The sequence below is a fragment of the Spinacia oleracea genome, chromosome 3 (assembly GCF_020520425.1).
Source record: "Spinacia oleracea cultivar Varoflay chromosome 3, BTI_SOV_V1, whole genome shotgun sequence".
In the NCBI taxonomy this organism is placed as follows: Eukaryota; Viridiplantae; Streptophyta; class Magnoliopsida; order Caryophyllales; family Amaranthaceae; genus Spinacia; species Spinacia oleracea.
In genome coordinates this window covers 59,592,392-59,604,359 of record NC_079489.1, presented here as the reverse complement: position 1 = coordinate 59,604,359, position 11,968 = coordinate 59,592,392, and positions in this window count along the sequence as shown.

The following is an 11,968-nucleotide window of genomic DNA, read 5'->3' as shown; positions in this document are numbered from 1 at the left end:
CATATAGAGCACCATAGTAAAAAGCGCCTAGTAGTTCTTTAGATTGGTAGAAAAAAATAAAGGCTTTAGATGGTCCTAAGACCCCTTAGAATATAGGTTAATTTTATTTCAGTGTGTTTTCTTTACTTTCCGAATTAATAAAGGCGTAATATTTCTCCTAAAAACCTTATTCCTAACACTAAAAGAGCACCGAACGTACTTGCAAAGAGGCGGCCCACTCTAGGCCCAATAAACAAGGCCCACTCGATCTTGAATCGTGACATCGAAATTCATCAAACCCCAAAAGAGAACCACATTATCATATTACCAAAACATGAGGGTCTAACCCATGCAACCCAAAGAAATCAAAAGGAAATCAAATTCAAACAATACAAAGGTTGCTCAAGAAAAAAAACTCATAAAAATAGACACCGCCCCCCGGCATCAACACGCACCTCAGCCCACTCAAAAGACTATACAAAGATCTTCATATCCTCCACACACTAACCCCATTCTCAAGATTGTTTCGAGTCACGAATAGAAAAAATTAATCCGGACAAAAATGTGTCTCATGCTAAGAGTCAATAAAGCCTCCGAAATAGCCTCAAAATTGATTTTAATACGAGTAAAAAAGCAAAAGCACAAAACAAAGAGAAAAGAAATAAGTGCAAGAACATGTGAAGCAAAGCGTCGAAAAACGACCGCCCAGAAGTCATTTTCAGCGCCCAGGGCTGGGCGCCGAAATCTTTGACGCCCCAGCCTGAGCGTTGAAACTCTCTGCCTATCTAAACCTGTTTCCAGAAAGTGTTCGTCATTTTATCCTCACATATAGGAAAAATAACGAACACTTGGGGGGTACAGCACATATCTAGATATGCGTACCAAAAAAAATAGCCGTACAAAAAACAATTTCATTTTTATACACGACTTACGGCAAAAAAAAAAAGACAGCAGACGAAAATAATGATAATACTTCACTCATTTGACCGATTAAATAATAAGTTTCCACCTCAGGGCATATCTATTTAAATCCGGCATCCTAGAATTTATCCTAGCTAGAACTACGCGCGACCTGATTCTAACAAAGATACGTAGGCAATCCTATTTATGGATTCGGTCCAATTAAAATAGAAAAATATATATACATTGTGCAAAAGTGTTAGACATATATATATAAAAAAAAAAAAGGGGAGAAGCAAAAACGAAAGTAAAAAAAATATAATAATAAAATACACCTTTATTAAAAAACAATAAGGAGGAAAACAAAAGTGCTAGGAATGAAAAACAAACACAACTGAAATAAATAAAGGGCACCTACACCCTAGCAAGAACTACACTACTCTAGTTCTTCCGGATCATCAAATAAAGTCTTGTAGAGGGAAAGGTTCGCAGGATCCACCCCCACAGTCTTCTGCGCTGCCCCTATATCAATCTCCATAAGAACCGGCTTCTGGACACTAACTTCCAAAGATGCCAAGACTTCAGAAACATTCACAGTTACAGCCTGCTTAGCCTCAAGGGCACAGACAATGGTAGGAGAAGGATTATCAACATCAACTGGATTAGTCACTGTTTCTACAGGCGGCTGAGCCTTCCTAACTCATACATTGTTCCGGCGACGATCTCCGCGAGAGCTTGCATTTCTTTTAGCAACGGCATACCCTTTCATGTTAGGCATTTTCTTAGGCCTAGAACTGGAACGGGGAGGAACTTCCTTTCGCTTTCGATCAGGACGAGCTTTCACAGTCTTAATACCATGGGTGCGAGGATTGGCAGAATCACGGCCCTCATATCTAACCCGAATACGAGGTATCAAAAGCTCAGCCGGCTCCCCATTTCGAGCCTCGGTCCTCACAGCTTTATCATCGGAGCTCATCCACAACTTATAGTTTTCAGAAAGACCCACAAAGCCATTTGTAGTTACGGCCCAACGCGGGAGACAATCATAATACTTAGCCCATGCTTGAACCCGTGCTTGTGAAAAGGCCGCTACTTTAGGTGGTACTGTATCAGAAAAGGGGATGGTCTGCCTTAAGCCGTATTGACGCATGACTCGGTAAGGAAAGATATAAATGGGCCGGGATAGCCCCAACAAAGAAACATAAACCGATACATCAGAACCCCCCGTCATAGTAGTCAAACCCCACCACGGTACCACCCACTTAATAGAACAGATACCATGAGTAAAAAAGGAGGCCCACTCGGCCTTGTCCTAGCCTCGGTGCAAACACTTCCGGTTACCTAAGGCTATAGGGCGATAATGTTTAGGATCGGCAGGAATTTCTAAGAGCCTAAGTCGTTCCATGAGCCAAATCTGCAAAAAACGGGTACGATCAGATTAAAAAATAATAAATAAACAAACGAAGCCTGGGGCGCAGTTTCGACGCCCAGGACCAGGCGCCGAAAATTCTAACGCCCAGCCCTGGGCGCTGAAACTCAGCTCCAGGCAGGACGAGTAAAAAGAATGAAAAAAAAAAGATGTGCAAGGAAAAGATCGATTACCTGCAGTAATAGGGGGCTCCCCTTAAAATATTCAGATTTGGCATCCTTCTTCAGCTCATCCGCACTCAACAAGGTCTCGGCAACAACCAGCGGTATGATAGAATAGCAACTTTCCATCTGGCTAATCAAGGGGATCAACCTTATGTCACCGAACTCACCATTGTTATTCGACAGCAAATAATGATTCAACAAGCAAAATACAAGGGCTCGAATGTTCAATTTTTGTTCGGTCATATTATTACTAGGTCTAAAATGATGTTTTACAAGTTTTTCCAAATTAACCTCATCACCTACAACAATCTTAGCAAGTGTGTTAACATCTAGTCCTAGGAAAGCCCCTATGGCTGTTTTACCCTCTTCAATGGTGCCAGGGGTGGAAGGAGTAGCATTAGTAGGATAACCAAGGATCGCGGCAAATTCATCTGGCAAAGGACATATTTCGTTGCCCCGAAAGACAAAAACATGATGATCGGAATCCCAAAAGCTTAGAGATGCATGCAGAAAGTTATAATCAATATTAATTTGTTTTAAGCCTAGGAGTGCCTCTAAGTGATATTCTTTCAACAAAGCCTTTTCTGTAGGAGTAAGGGCTCGTAGCCAACGCCTAACATCTCGTTGGAGTGATAAGGAAGGAATCAACATGACAAAAGCAAGGAGGAATTAAAGCTAAGCAACTACAAAGAGAAGAAAATTGAGAGTGATAGAAAATAGGGACGTATCTGGCCCCTATATATAGCCGAAGACATCAAGTGACATCCTGATCCCATTCGGAAACGCGTAAAGAAATCCGAAAACCAAAAATCGCCAGGAGAGGACTTTCAGCGCCCACGGCTGGGCGCCGAAATAATTAACGCCCTCCCTTGGGCGCTGAAAATGCAGCCCAAGGCCCAGATTTCACAAAACGCGGAACAGGAAAGGACTTAAAACCGTGTCGCTAGACGCAAGGCCCTATTGCAATTAAGATCAAGCCCGAAAGCACCTTTAGCACCCAAATATCAAAAAATGAATGTTAAAACTTGGTCAAAACTTAGACTCGCCTCAAGGAATATATGTGTACATTTTTCAAAACAAATATGAGCAAAATAAATATCAAGGTCATTCTTCGAAACACCAAAAAAAATATTATTAAGTCGTTGGTTTCTCAAAATGAAAAATGTTTGTTTGTCAAAAGATTAATCCGGGCCAAGCTAAACCGAATATTATTGGAAAATAAGCTTTGTCGCCCGAAAACGGAAGTCGCACTCCACGACTTCGTCAAAATAGCATACCACTACAAAGGTCACTCTCACATACGAGCATGACCCCAGACATGATTAAAAGACGTTATAAGCTACGTACTTCTCTTGGCAAAAAATGACCGACGAGCCCAATCGCTTGGGGGCTCGCGAAAAAATATATACTCCAACAAAGAGTGTGCAAGGTTAAAATCATGTTCCCGGACTACGCTATACACAGTCCCGTGTTTGGATAATCTAAAAAAAAACGGTGTTTAAAAAAAAAAAAAAATATCGTTAATAGAAATATACACAGTGTGGGCCCATTTATAGGACACACTTAATCAGGAAATATTGCGACCCGCCAACAGGTTGCAAACACGAAAACCCTTCTATATAGGCAAAATGAAAAGAAAGTAAGAAATTCAAAATGGGCTCGCCTACCGTCAACAGGCGGGGTCTGCGTCACTAGCCGCGCAGGTCCTCAGTTTTCGAAAAATAAAGTCTTCGAATTCAAAACAGGTTCGCCATCTTTAGCCGGCGGGGTCTACGTCGCAAATCACGTGGGTCCTTATTTTCAAAAAGCACAAACAAATTTCAAAATAGATTCGTCCACTTCTATCGGACGGGGTGTCCACCCTTAGCGGACAGGTTCGCCATCTTCAGCCGGCGGGGTCTACGTCACAAACCGCGTAGGTCCTTATTTTCAAAACATCAAAACAGATTCGTCCACTTCTATCGGACGGGGCGTCCACCCTCAGCGGGCAGGCTCGCCCACCTTCAGCGGGCGGGGTCTGCGTCACTAACCGCGCAGGTCCTTAGTCGCTGCAGCGATAACTCTTTCTGGTTTTCCCTTTTTCCAAAAATTAAAGGATTGGTTTTCCGTTTTTCCAAAAAAGAACGATGTGCTGGATTTTCCTTCGTTTTACGTCCCATAAAAACAAGGGGGTTTTCTCGTTTAGCTAACCCTAAAAATGAGAATCTTTAAAAACATTTTTACCTCGTGATTGGGCTTGGCCAGGCCCAATTACACTTTATAGCTTTGATTTCGAAAACATCTGTAGCTACTCTCAATGACAAAGTGAGGGAGTTTCTAAGCCTCTTTAGATACTTCCAATGACAAAGTGAGGGAGTTTCTATACTATCCGTTGACAAATCCCAATGACACGTGAGGGATATGTCGACACTTCAAGTGATGACCCTTAAGTCAAATGTTATCACTCGGGGGCTCGTGAGACCCTCGCAAAAATAGGTCACCATGACTTGTGTGGCGCACTCCGTCTAATACTTTGACCATCGTCTTACTCCAAGACTCAGTCAAAGTGGGGGCTAACTGTAGACACCTACTTTTGTCCCCATTCCCGAAAGGGAAGGTTCGATGATGAGAACATAAATCTCCACTTGACAACGCATCTCCTATAAAATAACGAATCTCAATTCCCCTTTTCATTTCACCCGAAACCTGCTATTTATAGAAACTCGTTATTTATGGAAACCTGCTAAAAATAGTAACTGTCGTAATGGGTAGTTGTTAAAAGTGGCAAGTCATAAAAGATAGAAACCTGTCATAATTAGGTGTTGCACTCCAATATAAATCCTAAATGAGATAGAAATTGCGAGAGAATCCTAATACGATTCGAAAATAAGAGTTACGTATTAATTAAAATCCTAACGATCCTAGAGTTCGTAACGGGCCCAGATGCATTCCATCATAAAATTAATACGCACTAAAAGACTTGATTAAAGTCTCATACACTCCGGATTCTAAGAATCCTAATCTGACAAAGAAACGGTCCAGATCCTATTTTCAACGCCTGGATCTGGGCCCCGAAGGCCCTGGGCGCTGAAATTACCTGGGACGTGTTCTTTCCTAATTCCTCGTGGATTAGAGTTCTACAATTCTATCTTTCCACGAACTCTTTTCTATAAGTAGGGCCCTAAGTTCGACGTGAAAAGAACACACACAACACACAATTATTATTCTGAGTATTGACTCTAAACCCCTAAGCCTCACGCTGCAAAACTGATCACGCTTTCTGTCGCAATCGATCCAAAAATCGAACAGAACGTATCCTGTCCTATAATTTGAGATTCGTTAAATAAAAGGAGAAATAGCAAAGTCAAAGTGGTTAGTTTTCTGAGAACCGTGACACACCTCTCAAGGGTGCGTCGTAATGTGTCCCTTTTCCATGGTTTAATTGCTTTCCTCGCCCTTTTATGAACTGTTAAACTAATTAAATCTGATTGTTCTATCACGCCTAATAAAGATAATATGTTGGGAAATCGGTTCATGCTAGGTCCCTTAAAACAATCTAAATCAGATAATCGCGCTCGATCTAGTATTATATGTTGCATATTGTTAAAATCAACTCAGATTAGTTAAATAGTTAACGCATGTCCCTTCAATTATTTATGCTGAGCTAGTAAGGATACCCTGCCTCTGGAGTTATCGAAGAGCGAGTACTCCTCTCGGTAGTTATAGTCCCTCGAACCCTCAATCTCTACCTTGCGGGTGCATGTTGAGAGATCCCCACACCAGGGATCACAAGGGAACCTACGGCCGTCGTGGTCAAACATAATTGCACTCCCTTTATGTCACGATAACCGGGTGTTGTCAGTTTTTCTCATTGTCGTTAAAAACTGAATGGCGACTCCTATATTACTAGTCAATTGGGTGTAAACTCACAGGAAATCCAATTACACTTGATTTGACAAAAAGAAACGTCACACCCACGAGGGACAAGGTCACGCATTAGCCTCGTGCTTTTTCGACCCCCTCACACCGGTCGAGGTAGTGCATTCAACAGACGAATTTCTTCCCAAGAGGCCAATCACGATGTAAGCCAAGGGGGCATGCACCAATGAGAGGGACCTTAGTGGGCGAGCGATTGGGTTTGGGACGGGTTTACTACTAGCGACAAGTGCCGAGTGGACAACATTCGAAGCGTATGCACCCCCCGGTTGGCGATGGGTATCCTTAGTCCTAACTCCCGAGATGAAACATGCCAAGGGAGCCGAGATTCGTTATGCGGTTCTGTCCGTTCACATTAATATTCTGATTTTCAGGTTGTCCCAACTTGATAAGGAAATAAACACCGAGTAGGATCGTTTCACCCTTTGGCTATTTTGATTTCCTACGAGCACGAGTATTTCATTAACGTTCCCCAGTGGAGTCGCCACTGTGAGGGGGTCGAAAAAGCACGAGGCTAATGCATGACCTCGTCCCTCGTGGGCGTGACGTCGTCAGATCAAGTGTAGTTAGATTTCCTGTGAGTTTACACCCAATCAACTAGTAATATAGGAGTCGCCATTCAGTTTTTAACGACAATGAGAAAAACTGACAAAACCCGGTTATCGTGACATAAAGGGAGTGCAATTATGTTCGACCACGACGGCCATAGGTTCCCTTGTGATCCCTGGTGTGGGGATCGCTCAACGTACACCCGCAGGGCAGAGATTGAGAGTTCGGGGGACTGTAACTACCGAGAGGAGTGCTCATCGATAACTCCAGAGGCAGGTTATCCTTACTAGCTCAGCATAAATAATTGAAGGGACATGCGTTAACTATTAAACTATCCTGAATTGATTTTAGCAATATGCAACACATAATACTAAATCGATCGTGATTATCTTGTTTAGATTGATTTAAGGTACCTAGCATGATAGTTCGTTTGTCCAAGATATTATCTTTATTAGGCGTGATAGATCAATCAGATTAATAGTTTAACAATTTTATAAAGGGTGATGAAAGCGATTAAATCATGCGAAGGGACACATTACGACGCACCCTTGAGAGGTGCGTCACGGTTCTCATAAAACTAACCACTTGGCTTTGTTATTTTTCCTTTTATCTAACGAATCTCGAGTTTCTGAGCAGTGTTCCAGTATTTAGGCTTAATTCATCAGCTACAAGGGACAGGATACGTTCTGTTTGACTTTTGGGTCGATTGCGACAGAACGCGGGATAAATTTCGCAGCGTGAGGCTTAGGCTTAGGGTTGGAGTCAATACTCAGATTATGAATTGTGTGTCCTTTTTTCGTCGATTTTGAGGCTGTATTTATAGGAAAATGTGGCGTAGAAAGATAGATTTTCAGGAATATGAATACGAAACGGATTAGGAAAAGAATCCGTCCCAGGTATTTTCGGCGCCCAGAACTGGGCGTCAAAGATTTCGGCGCCCAGGACTCTAGAGTACGAAGTCCATTAAGAGACTTAATCCGAGTTATTTGGTGCGTATCAATTTACGACGGAATGCGTCTGGGCCCTTTACGAACTCTAGGTTTGTTATGAGTTTAATTAATACGTTAACTCTTTTATCGAATTGCGATAGGAATAGAATTCCTTTTACAATTTCTATCTCTTTTAGGATTTATGTTGGAGTGCAACACCTATTTCTGATAGGTTTCTATCTTTTTATTCTTACTACTTTTAGCAATTACCTTTTACGGCAACTACTATTTTTAGCAGGTTTCTATAAATGGAAGCTTTGGCTGAATTGAAAGGGTGATTTGAGATTCGTTATTTTATAAGAGATGCGTTGCCCAGTGGAGATTTATGTTCTCATCATCGAACCTTCCCTTTCGGGAATGGGGACAAAAGTAGGTGTCTACACTCGGTCTTGAATCGTGACATCAAAACCGATTCTCAAAATCCACAAAATAAACCGTACCTCCAAAACATAAAAGTCAATCCGTGCAATCATAAAAGTCAACCCATGCAACCCAAAGAAATCAAAAAGAAAAGAAATCCAACAATGCAAAATGTTGCTCAACAAAAAAAAAATTATAATACATGAACCCATCATTCCCACCATTAACAACACGCACCTCAACCCACCCAAAAGCCCACACAAAGATCTTCACATCTTTCACACCCTAACTCCTTTTTCAAAACCGTTTTGAGTCACGAATAGATAAAATTAATCCGGACGAAAATGCATCTCACGCTAATAGTCCAAAAAGCTTCCGAAATAGTGTCAAAATTGATTTCTGACGAATGAAAAAGTAAGAACAAAAAAAGAAATAAAAGCAAGACCCATGTGAAACAAAAGAAGCCAACACGCCCAAAAACCACCCCAGAAATCATTAGCGCCCCAGTCTGGGCGTTGAAACTCTCTGCTTGCCAAAGTTTACCCAGAAGTGCTCGTCATTTTATCCGCACATACACGGAAAAATAACAAACACTTGGGGGGTACAGCACGTGTTCACGTATTCAGATATACATGCCAAAAAAAAACGATGCACAAAATACATAATTCAAAAATATAGCCTATTTATGGGTGTACTCAAATAATGCGCAAAAAACATGTACTCAAAGAGGAAAAAAAAAGAAATTTTTTGGCAAAGCATCGCCTATTCTACCGTTTCAAATAATATGTTTCCATCCCAGAACATACTTATCGAATCCGGCATCTTGAAATTCATTCTAGCTAGAACTATGCGTGACCTGATTCTAAGTTAAAGTTATTTAACAAGGATACGTAGGCAATCCCATTTATGGATTCGGTCCAATCAAAAAATATATAATGTGCATAAGTGTTGGAAATGAGCGAATAAAAAAGAGAAGCAAAGCGAGAACAAGAAAGCAAAGAAACCAGAAAAATAAAATCACGCCTTTATTAATATTTAAAAATAAGAAGGAAAACAAAAGTGCTAAGAAATGAAAAAACAAACACAACTGAAATAAATAAAGGGCATCTACACCCTAGCAAGAACTACACTACTCGAGTTCTTCCGGATCATCAAATAGAGTGTTGTAGAGGGCAATGTTCGCAGGGTCCACCCCCACAGGCTCTTGCGCTACCCCTATGTCGATCTCCATAAGAACGGGCTCCTTGACACTAACTTCCAAGGACGCCAAGGCCTCAGAAACATTTTCAGTTTGAACAGGTATAGCCCGCTCAGCCTCAAGGGCACAAATAATGGGAGGGCAAGGATTATCAACATCAGTTGGATTAGCCACTGGTTCTACCGGGGGCTAAACTTTCCTAACCCATACATTATTCCGGCGACGATCTCCGCGAGCGCTTCCATTTCTTTTGGGAACAGCAGACCCCTTCATGTTAGGTACCTTTTTAGGCCTAGAATTGGAACGGGGAGGAATTTCCTTTCGCTTTCGATCAGGACGAGCTTTCACAGTCTTAATGCCATTTTCACGAGAGCTAGCAGGATTACGGTTTTCATACTTAGCCCTACCTCGGGGTATCAAAAGTTCAGCCGGCTCTTCATTTCGAGCCTTAGTTCTCATAGCCTTATCATCGGAATTCATCCACAGCTTATAATTCTCGGAAAGACCCACAAAACCATCTGTAGTCACGGTCCAACGCGGGAGGCCACCATAATACTTAGCCCACGCTTGAACCCGTGCTCATGAAAAAACCGCTACTTTAGGTGGTACCGTATCAGCAAATGGGATAGTCTGCCTTAAGCCGTATTGTCGCATGACTCGGTAAGGAAAAATGTAAACAGGCCGAGATAGCCCCAACAAAGAAACATGAACTACCGTCTCGGAACCCCCCGTCATATTAGTCAAGCCCCACCACGGTACCACCCACTTAATAGAGCATATGCCATGAGCAAAATAGGAGGCCCATTCGGCCTCATCCTGGCCTTGGTGCAAATACTTTCGGTTACCTAAAGCTATAGGGAGATAATGTTTAGGATCGGCAGGAGCTTCTAGAAGCCTAAGTCGTTCCATGAGCCAAGTCTGCATAAAACGGGTGCGATCAGAAAAATAATAAAGCCTGGGACGCATTTTCAACGCCCAGGACCAGGCGCCAGAAATTCCGACGCCCAGCCCTGGGCGCTGAAAATCAGCTCCAGGTAGAGGCAAACGAAAAGAAAAAATAATTATATGCGCGCAAATAAACGATCAATTACCTGCAACAATAGGGGGCTCCCCTTAAAATTTCCAGACTTGGCATCCTTCTTTAACTCATCCGCACCCAACAAGGTCTCAGCAACAATCAATGGCATGATAGAATAACAACTCTCCATTTGACTGATCAGGGGAATCAACCTTATATCGCCAAACTCACCATTGTTATTCGACAGTAAATAGTGGTTCAACAAGCAGAACACAAGTGCCCGGATATTCAATTTCTGTTCAGTCATATTTTTACTAGGCCTAAAGTGATGTTTTGCAAGTTTCGCCAAATTAACCTTATCACCCACAATGATCTCAGCAAGCATTTCATCATCTAGTCCTAGGAAAGCCCCTATAGTTGTTTTACCCTCTTCAACAGTGCCAGGGGTAGTAGGAGTAGCATTGGTAGGATAACCCATGATTGCGGCAAATTGATCAGGTAAAGGGCATACCTCATTGCCCCGGAAAACAGAAACATGGTGATCAGAATCCCAAAAGGTTAGGGCGGCATACAGAAAGTTATAATCAATGTTAATTTGTTGTAAGCCTAAAAGTGCCTCTAAGTGGTATCCTTTCAACAAAACCTTTTCTGTGGGATTAAGGGCTCTAAGCCAGCGCCTAACAACTCGTTGGAGGGAGAAAGGAGGAATCGACATGGCGAGAGTAAAAAATAAAGCTAGATAATTTAGAGAAGAAGTTGGCAGTGGTGGAAAAGAAAAAACGTACTTAACCCCCTATATATACACGAAATCATCCTGATCCCATTCGGAAACGCGTTGAGAAATCTCGGAAAATAAAAAAGGGGGGCTGCTAAGGCAGCATTTGCAGCGCCCGAGAATGGGCGCCGGAATATCTAACGCCTGGCACGGGGCGTTGAAAATGCAGCCCAAGGCCCGACTCTTCCAAAACGCAAACCAGGAAAACGCCCAAAACCGTGTTAGTAGACACGGGGCCCTGTTGTAACCAAGATCAAGCCCAAAATATTTTTAGAGCCCAAATGGTGAAAGCAAGTGTCGAAACTTAGACTCATCTCCAAAATATGTGTACATTTTTTTTAAAAAAAGCAATAAAAAATATATTAACCAAGGTCATTCTTCGGAACAAAAAAAAAAAATCATTACGTCGTTGGTTTCTCAAGTTAAAAGCGTTTATTTGTCAAAAAAAAAAAAAAAAAAGAAAAAAAAAAGAAAAAAAAGGGGTCAATCCGGGCCGAAGTAAGCTCGATGCATTAATCATTGAAAAAAATGAAGTGAACTTTGTCGCCCGGAAAATGAAATCGCACTCCACGATTTCATCAAAGTAGCATACCACTACCAAGGTCCCTCGCACTTACAAGCACGATCCCAAACACGATCAAGGACGTTATAAAATACGCACTCTTCTTGGTAAAGAGCAACCATCAAATACG